Source organism: Geospiza fortis, unplaced genomic scaffold, assembly GCF_000277835.1.
Source record: "Geospiza fortis unplaced genomic scaffold, GeoFor_1.0 scaffold163, whole genome shotgun sequence".
Classification (NCBI taxonomy): domain Eukaryota; kingdom Metazoa; phylum Chordata; class Aves; order Passeriformes; family Thraupidae; genus Geospiza; species Geospiza fortis.
Genome location: NW_005054401.1, coordinates 816,470 through 826,922, shown reverse-complemented (window position 1 = coordinate 826,922; position 10,453 = coordinate 816,470). Strand labels below are relative to the sequence as shown.

General features: G+C 36.8%; 1 long non-coding RNA gene across 1 annotated transcript in view; it reads right to left on the bottom strand.

Annotated features, from left to right (window-relative positions):
- LOC115948454 overlaps positions 1 to 108 on the bottom strand; it is a 9,489-nt gene extending 9,381 nt beyond the window's left edge. The window contains exon 1 of the long non-coding RNA XR_004082285.1: positions 72 to 108. This is a non-coding gene — a long non-coding RNA (uncharacterized LOC115948454). The remainder of the gene's footprint in view (positions 1 to 71) is intronic.
- Between the last annotated feature and the right edge of the window lie 10,345 nt (positions 109 to 10,453).

Below are 10,453 nucleotides of genomic sequence, written 5' to 3'. Positions count from 1 at the left end.
TGGCCATGCTGAAAGGAGAAATTAGTGTATCTAAAACTCCTAAAGCGCCCTGCGAGCCCCAAACACGCTACCGGGGTGCCGCCTCGCCTCCTCCCTCAGACCGGGCTGAGCGCAACTTGCCCACGCAGGAGAAAAGACGGAGGTGCCCTCAGGATTTTACCTCAGGTTATCTTGTTTTAACTCACAGACTTGCTTCTCATGCTTTATAACGACTGCTTATAGCTTTCCTTTTCGAGTCTTAACATTATCTGGTAGCGAATAATTAGCAATTCGTAAGTGGGTCCCCCCTCTCGAGGTAATGGAAGAGTCCGCCGGGTTCCAGGCGCCGAGGCTCCTCGTTTAACCCCTTTCCTGCCGATCCCAAAGAATCTGCCTGGCGGAGGTGGAGTGGGATCCTGCCTCGGGATCCCACTAGCCTGACCTGCTGCGCTGGAGCACCGCGGGCAGGTCGGGGTAGTGAACACATTTCGTACAGGCGGTGTGAAGCGGGGGCAGCAGCCACCTACCCGCAAAATGCCATCTGATAAAGTCTTCCAACATGTCCTCTTCGCAGTGTTGTGGAAACGTGTGGCAATGTTTAAATAGTAATTGGTGAACTGGGGGAGGGGGCGGGTGTTGTCTTTTTTGTTTGTTTGTTTGCTGGTTTGTTTGTTTCTGTGATTCCCAGTGGAGAATTTTGTAGACCCTGTATGGACGGCGCCTACCTGTCCCCCAGGTGAGCATTCTCCCCATCCTTGCAGAAGAAGCATCGTCCCCGGAGCATTGTCCCCACTCTCAGCTCGAGCTTTCCTCCGGTGGGCTCAGGCATGTACGGAAAATCAGGCTATGAAAGGCCAGCGTCCTAAAGGAGACAGAGGAGTCCTGCAACTTTATTCGCACAATGGCAGAGAGTCCACCCGGGCACAGGCCCGCGGGGTTTCTCTCTCGAGGTTTTAGAGGATGCGGTCTCCTTTTATCCTAAACTCCCGGCTGCATGTTGCCTTCTTTCTTCCCCCACCAGCAGAGGTACTAGGAAAGTGCAGCCTTCCCGAGCCACCCACCACATATTCCCCCTTGAACCTGTCATTTTGCCTCAAATTTCGGAAGTTGAGTCTTGCGCAGACCCTTGCCAGTTTCAGGAGCCAAGCTGTCTGGGATATGTAACAAACCTTCCCCTTGAAGTCAGTAGAGATATTAATACCCATTTCTAAGACGTTAACACCCATTCCTTCACCCATAGAATTGTTTGTAAAGACATTAGCACTCATCTTTCCTGCCAGTCACCTCTCAGAAGCTCCTCAGCAATAACTGGAGAAATGGAGGTGTCCTGACCCTGACTGCTGGGGTCGCAACCTGCCGCTTTCCCAGTTTAAGCACTTAAATATTTGTCTAAAGTGAGATAGTATGGGGTTTTGACATACAGTCTTTCTCAACTGCAATTGCTGGGAGATTAAAGAAAATTGTAAATTTTGTTCGTACTTTTTAAAATAATGTTATGCAAAGGATCATTTAGCTGAAATTTCCATGGTTCGTCTTTTTTTCTTTACTATTCTTTATTTCTCTGTTCCTGCTTCTCCTTAGCTTCAAGTGGCAATTCAATACCTCAAAAAGTTCTTGTTAAACAAAATAAAAGTATATAAAAAAACTTATCATCTTCTTAGCCTCTTCAGTCTATTGCCATATTAAATACTAGAAATTGTATTTCCTTTCCTCACATTATCTCCTAGGGTCACAGTACTGGATCCCTGTGGTGTTTACACAGATGTTAATGCCTACAATTAAACGTTTTCCTTTCGGTATCTTCCATCTTCGATCAATTTTCCAGGTCAATATTCCTTCTCAGAACCATGCTTTTCCTTTCCTTTCTCTATTCTCTGATTCTCATAGGGTAATGGCCAGATCCAGACTGAACTGTATAGCAAGAGCCATTTACATTTTTTAGGAAGAAGGGAATGAATATAGCTTAAAGTAAATGCAAGAGGAAATCGGTGATTTTACTCCAATTTATTAAAGTTAATCCAAGTTATTAATTATTAGGCCAGAAACATGTGGAAAGACTTCTGGCAGAAGAAAACTTTTTGTATGAGTGCAGGAGAGCTTTTTCTAGAAACCTCCCAAGTGATATGAATGGATCTACAAATTTGAGTTCCTTGTCTGCTTAAGGCCAGGCAAGGTGAGTTACTTGTGCTGGTGTTTGACAAATCATGAATACTGATATAATGTTCTCCTTTAACATACTAGACATTAAAATATTTAAATTTATTGCTGCTGTATGACTTGTCTGAAAAGTGTTTTGCACTTTCAGTTTATGTTTCAACATCAGGCCTGGCTATCTAATCTGGAAAGCACACATGGTGTACAACTGTAAACACGCTCTTTGAAAGTGAAAGTAGAAGGAAAACTAATTTTGTGAAATAATGGCAATAAAATGTAAGATTTTGATTAGAACAAAGTGCGAGTAATGTCTGTTTTTGCTTAGAGTTGGATGAGTTCTTCAAAAAAAGTGTAAAGTAGGGCATTGTACTCACCTAGTGAATTTCGTTGTTTGGTCGTCTTCAATCAAATGTAGTCCCTTCCTTTTCATACCACAAAGTGTTGTGAGCACTGGCAACTTTTGAAGTGGTGTTTGATTGACCTCCTGACCCCTCTCTAGGTAGAAATGTGCTTTCTACTCTAACACTACAGTCTTGCACGGTGGCTACAATTCTTTGGGTTTTGTGTTTTGTTGTTTGTTTGGATTGGGGTTTTTTAAGTGGTGGTGCCCAGGAAGTTCTACTTGAACATGAGGAAGAACTTCTTTACTGTGCAGTGACTAAGCACTGGGACAGGTTGCCGAGAGAGGTTGTGTAGTCTCCCTCACTTGAGATATCCAAGCCTGGATACAATCCTATGCCATGTGCCCTGCTTGAGCAGGATGTTGGACCAGGTGACGCACTGTGCGCCCCTCCAACCTGACCCATTCTGTGGTTCTGTGAATGTATTTAGGTATGAAAATACACAGTTAGTCAGGAGAAAAGCCCTAAATGCTACATTGATCTGTGAAGATAAGAATGACACTATTTAATAGCTGAAATCTATTGGAAATACATGCACTATGGTACCTCTAGCCCCAGTAAAATTTTGAGAATAGACCATGTCCCTCTAATGTCACTGAAAATGTCAATATAGCTTTTAAATATTAGCCCCACTGGATGTAAAATTTGTCTTGGAATCAAATTTTTCCCATACTATTTCCCTTACTATTGCATTAGAGTTACTGCTTTAATGTCACAAGAAAGGACAAAAAGTGTTAAAAATCTTTCTCTGTTCTCTGAATGCTTACCCCATAGACGTGATTCTTTCAGTAGTGCCTTCTTGTCCTTGTTTCAGGAGTTGAGTAAATTGTGCCCAGTCGTTTTATTTCCCTAAAATAATTAGTCCAATTTGGTGGCTCATTAATTTTCAAGAAATCCATTTTTTATGATGAATCTTTACTCCAAATGACAGTGACAGAACAATTTCTAGTTTTTCACCTCCAAACATGACATTTATAACACTCAAAAAAATATGCTGAATGTTTTGGTCCAAGGAGGCAAAAGGTTAAAAAAGGTAAGGTGTCCAGATCTCCTAGGTTGTTACTTTGAACACACTTAGGTGCCAGTTCCATCCTCCTATGTGGAAGTTAGTTGATCTCTGGGCACAAAGATTTAGATAGAGCAGGTAGTGTGCAATCCATCAGTTGAGGTTCAGTCAGGAACCCACTCTCACGCTCATGGAGCTCGGGAGCTGTGGAATCGGCAACAGGGCTCTTCTCCACTAGATGGTGATACAGGAGCAGCTCTGGCTTCCCTGTTTCTACAGCAGCAGGTTCACCTCCTGCGATTCACATCTCCACTCGTGAACAGTCCCGTGAAAGTGCTTTTAAACCAACTTCTTCCATGTTTTGTAAAAAGTGAAGACTCAGGTAAGATTTTAAAGAAGGTTGAACTTTACAAAGAGAAAGTATTGAGTCCCTCAATGAATGTGCACTATTTATTACGACACTTTGGAGGAATATCCATTTCAGAAATTTTACATTCTAAATGGCATGAGTTAGACAGTCTTTTGTCTAATTTAAAAAGAATGGTTTAATTCAGCACATAGCAATCTATCAATCCATGCACAATAAATGATTCTGTGGAAGATCTTGGTTATATCCGAGGGATATCTGTGGAACTGCTTTTCATTTGTAAAGACAGCAGCAAAAGTTGAAGCTGTGAATATATTTGGAAACACAGGTAGATAGTTGTATCAAAAATACATGATATAAACTTTAGGCACCTGGACGGTAAAGGCTGTGGGAAAATAATCGTGCATATGACACATAAGTGATAGCAATTTAAACCTCACACTTTGTTTCTCACCTGTGAGACTTTGCATTTTTTTGAATAAACAGGCAAAAATCCTCCTCAAATGAGCAATTTTATGAGTTGGACTGGTTGCAAAGTAATTCCTCCACAGTTCTTGCTCCCCAGTGGTTTCCATGCTTCTTTCTCTTGCTCTCTGCATGTTATTTCAGTGCTCACTCTCCAGGCCTGATTCTTCAAAAAAGGTGTGGATTATCTGAGATGCAGACTGCAATCATGAAAATATAGCAAATGGGAAATAGGAACATTGAATAATAAAGCTAATTTGGAAAGCCTTTTTTTTTGTTAATTATTTATGAGGGGCCAAGAAAATTGCTCAGACCAGTTTAGCAAATAAAAAAATTACTTTACTCCCTGCACTGAAAAATTTAAATTGGCCTTTGCCACATGTTTTTTACTGCTCTACCTAGTTTTCACAATAATTTCTGCTTCTCATTCAGTTTCTATCTTTATTTTTATTACTTACTGTAGTGTTGCATTTGAGAAAGAATAATTCAAAAGACATCTAGACAGACCCATGAAGACTGGAAAGAAATAATGTTCCAGAGTTTTGTTTCTGAAGTAAAGGATTTTTGGAACCACAGTCTTAGACATCAGATTTCTAAATATAAAACAAACAGATTTAGCAAAGGAAAAAACAAACAAACAAAAAAATGGAACATAAACTGTAGAGCAAGTAGGTTAAAGAAATAGTAAAGCAACAGCATTAAAAAAATAGTTAGTATAGAAAGTTGTTAGTGTTGAGCAGATAAATGATTTTTACATCTTTTTATTAAGTTTTTCACCTTCTGCCAAATTCATTTGTGCCAGGGATTAACTGATATTTGAAAATATATTTAGTGAAATGTAAGAAATCATACAGAGCATTCTGTGTATTTAGAGTTGGATCCATGAAGATTACATGTAATAGAAAATTTAAGAGCTGATTTAGAGTGGTCCAAGATATTTGTCAGAAATTATTTGACTTTAGAAAGTCAAGTTCATGCTTCCCTTTTATTATTATTTATCTACATGTCCATTATTTGTATTTATCCATGTGTCCACTATTTGCAGGTTTCAGTATCATTTTTACTGCAGTATCAATTTGCCTGCAGTGAACATCAGGCTTTTTTGCTGTAGTTCCAGGTACACTGGGAAAAATATTACAATAGTAATTTTATTTCCTTATAGTTTTGTTGTGATGCAGGAAGAATGGGAGTTTTACAGGTGAGAAAAAGAAAAATAATTTAGAGTTTTATCTTGAAATTAGCAGGAAATATCAATTCAACAAAGGTTACAAAAGCAATGACTTTATGCAAAATTTATACAGAAATGCACTGAGGAGCAGTCAAAGGCATTCAAAGGCATTTAGAATCTAATTTACTAATCATTGTGATATGTAGAATTGTTGTTATGTAGTTATAATAAATCGAAATACTGTCACTCAGGACTAAAATCTAGTTTATGCTCTTCCGCAATATGATTTGAGCCCCCATCTTTAAGATGGACAGATGTTTATTGTACTTTTAAAATATATTCTTACAAATTCCATAAATGCAACAATGAATTAATTCTCTTAATGTAGTGTCTATTCTGTTTTACATCTAGATACTTGGATGAATTAATAAACCTCCCTATCATGTTTCCCTCTTAAGTAGACTCAGTGCATGCAATTGCACACATAATAATTTTCTTAATCAATTAAGAGAATCTGATAATCTGCTGATTATATTCTGTCTTCAGTGATAAATGCACATATTATGTATTTCCGTTTTGAAACAAAAGCAGTTCTTACTAGTGCTTTTGGCTAGCCTTGACAAAGTAAATTTTTCCATTAAACAAAAAAAAGAAATGGATTAGATTAAAAATAGAGCTGTCTGTAAAATGACTGTGTTTTAGTGTCACTGTGATATTGCTGAACTGGCCACTGAGAAAGGGAAATACCTTCTTTCAGATCCAGTCACTGTTACCCGTTGAACGGTGTTGGTGCAAAACTTGGAATCTTGTCCCCAACAATGTTTTGACTTGGCAATTTCAACTACCTGGAAGCTATATAATGTGAAATTTCTATTTAGAAACCTTCAGCGCTGTTGAATGAGAACTATTTTCACACTAGAGTGGTTCACTCCTGTCTCATTTTTAACCCCTTCCAGTACTTTAACAGAAGCTTCCCTTCTGTCTCTTCAACACTCCTTGCTGGGGCTGGCACTGCCAAATTCTCTGTTTTAACCCCAGGGATCTGGCTCACTCATTCATTTAATCTAAGCAAATTTCCAGTGTTCTACTCTGAGGTGTCTAAGCCTTACTCTTGTTTGTTAGAAAATCTGTTGTGCTTGTATGAAAGAGAATATACATGTGGTTGTTTATAATAGTTGCTTGTTAGTACAGAATGCCAGCAATCTGTGTGGACAATGAGTCAGAAAGCAACCCCCTTACTCTAAACAGCAAACAGTTTAAATAAACAGCCAAGGGAAGAAGGACTGAATGGGAAATAATGGAAGAGTAGAACAACTGAAGAGCTAAGTTGAATGCTTATCTTGTTATGCTGTTTTCTCCTAATTTTTTTACCATACCTCTCCTTAAAAATGGAGAGTATTTTATTTTTTTGAACTGACAAGGAGATCTGACTTCCATGGGCCTTTAAGGCCCACATACAGATATTAAAGAAAAAGAACCAACAAGTAAATACTTTTAACAAGTTATTATTTTGGAGAACAAATCTGTACAAGTTAGTAGATCAATGTTATTTCTACAGATTGTTCTAGTGCACCAGCAGTTACTTTATTGTTCACTATAAGATTTTTTCAAAAGTACAAACTCTTCCAAAAGGTCCATGGCCGGGACATTCCCAGATGTATTTCTGTCTAGGGTGGTTCTCATACCTAGACTCTTCTGTAATCAAATTAAAATGATGAGGAAAACTTTCCCCAGCAAAGTCTCAGGGAAGGTTAATGGTGCAAATGCTGCTTTCTCTCTTGCAAAGATAAATCACTCAGTGGGCAAAGTACAGCCTCAGCTGGAGTAAAAAAGTTTAATTTGTATACTGCATGTCTGCAGTGGTGAACAGCCCTCAGAATATGGAAGAACTATGTGTTATGTCTTTTACTCAGGAAAAAGCTTATTTCAAAATTGTACATCTTAGGAGCTACTACAGAGGGTGTGATTTCTCTCTATCTGATCAACAAAAAAGCCTAATAAATAATAACATACTGCTTTATTTTCTATTTCACTACTGAAGTATATATCATGCTAGGGAATTTTGTGGCTTGAAATCTGGGTTTTCAGAGAAATTTCTTGCGCATAGTTCTGCAACCATTTAATTTTTCTAAGTTTCCCTATTCTGATTCTGAATAGCTGTTGCATCAGACATAACTGGTGTACTGTGCTATTACTGCCAAATCATATTATTTGTCTCCTAAACTGTTCACAAATGATTCATTGAACAAGACATAAAAATAAATACAACAATTTACACAACACATTAGAGTAATTTTCAAAAACAAAGTTTGCTTTCTAGAAAACACAAATTTTAAATTATATTAGTTAAATATCTTACTAAAACAGCAATTAAATGAATCATCAAAAAAGAACAATGGACTTAAAAGATTTTCTTGTTCGTCTGTAGATCATCTTAAGGAAATTTTAATGACAATGTAAGTAAACCCTGTATAATTGTATGAGACTGTCCATTAATTTTTTTCTGGTATGATTTAGAAATACAGGTATAAAAACCAATTAAAAATATTTTTTCCTAAGGCATTAACAATATAATAATATAAATACACTTTGATAAATATTTGGTGATAGGGTAGTGATGATATTAGCTCAGCTGGACAACTTCTCTTAGTGAGCTGCTGAAAAATTTTACTTCTAAAATTTGCATCAGATACTTCTTTTTTTAGAAAAGTTCTATTACCCTTAATATTATTACTTTTTAGCATTTGTTTTAGTGCTATGCATTCACTAGGTTTCAAAGCCATGCTGTCAAACTGCACTATCAGGAAATCCAGTTAATAATATATCCACTTGTGAAGCGAGAACAAAAACAAATTAAGCAGGTAAAAATCATCTGTTTGACGTAAGAATAGTTAGGTCTCATTATTCAAATATGAATATAGAATATGAAATCTTACTAGGAATGACAATCAAAGAAGAGGAAGAAGATAGTATTTCATATATTGAGGCACACAAGCGTGCTCTGAGTGGCAGAATGTATGAAGTCCATAGTGGTGAAAGAAAGAAAGAAAGAAAGAGAAAAAACACAAAGGTGCTTTCACAGTCAGGATGAAACATCAGGCAAACATCAGGCAAAGGTGATGAGGCAGATGAAATAATTTCAGACTAGGCTGAACTTTCGTAGAAGTCCAGCATATAGCAAGATTCAAAATATTAAAATATTAAGGTTTTGGAATGTGTTGACAACATTTGTTATTTCAAGCTTAAGAAGGAAAACAAGATGAAATGCATCTGACAGTGAAATTGTCAGTAGACAGTTCTGGGAGAATTTGAAGATGAAAAGCAACTCTGATGATTGTGGCAATGAAATTGTAGAACTTATGATTTATGGGATGAAAATAAAAATATTATTAGTAAAAAATTCTATAGTAAATGATCAACACAGATAAAGATCTCAGGATGCCTTAGAAAAAATATTAACAATATTAAAGACAGAAATATGTAAAAGTGAAGAACCTTGGAATAATAAAACAAAAAACATAGGATAGCAAATTATAAATTTGCGAGGAAAGGTGAGAGAGTATTAGTAGCTATCCTGAATATCCATAAGAATTGTCATACTACAATCCAATAATCAAGCAAAATACTTAGATGTTTAAATAAAAATATCTTCAGTAAGATATATGAAGTAGTATATCCACTGTGTTCGAAACTGAAAAAGACTAAAACGGAGTGGGGTTTTTTTCAGTTTTGATGACTGTATTTCATTAAAGTTTTGGACAACTTGAGAATCAGCAGAGAAAAATATGCTACAAAACATGATACAGTAAGAACAAGCTGCTGGAAAACATGATATGCCTAACACCTTGAACAAAATGAACTTTACAAAACAACATAAAATTAATTCTGGCTGTACAACCAAAGGTGGGATGGCTTGTGTTCAAATATGTAAAGTGTATCTGAAAATGGGAAGGCAAACACCAGTGTTTGTTCTGAGACAAAGTCAGAGCTCAGTTTGCAGGAAGAAAGATTTATGTTAAGCATTACAGGGGAAAAAAAAGGAAAACAAAGCCAGTATTTTCACAATTTGATAATTAAATACTGAAGTAGATGGCCTGGACAGATTGTAGTATCTTTATCACTGAAGATTTAAGAACAGGCGTCATGAACAGTTTAGATCTTGTCTTTTGGCAAGAGGAATGGACTAAATTCAGTTTCCTTTCAATTCTTTCTGATTCTTATATTTTATATCTCTTTTACAGAATGAAGTCAGCTATGAGAAAGAGGCACAGAGAGTAGCAGGGTAAATGAACATAGTTTTTGTCTGAATTACTGTCCTCTATGAATGAATTTAGAAATTTGCACTGTTATTTTAAAAATAGAAGACCTGCATTTGTAGTCTCCAGCTGGAATATAAGTTTGCTACAAAGAAAAACCAAATTTAATCTCTCTAATGAGACATAGATGATAATAATTTTGTAATAAGTCACTGTATTCTGGAGCTAATGGGATTTGTACCTATTGGAATGTATTTCATGTACATAAGGAAAGAAGGTAAAACCTGAACTCTTTTTAAGAAGGACTGATTTGATGTAGTCCTTTTATTTAAAACCCTTGTGATTGTACCTCTTGTGAAATGATTAATTTCTAATGAATCTGCATCAGGCATCAGCTGCAGAGCATGACTTGTAGATGGGAGCCCTAGGCACTGCAGTGACTGTCTTGAGCCTTGTCTTGACTCCAGGACTACATTTAACATAGTGAGCTATGTTAAACGAAATTTAAAGAATGGAGCTACAGTTAAGAAGCCTTTTTTGCCAATTACACTGTGCTCATTAGTCAATAGTAAATTTTATTGCCTTTTAATGGTTGGTTGGCTGGTTGGTTGGTTGGTTGGTTGGTTGGTTGGTCGGTTGGTTGGGTTTTTTTGTTTG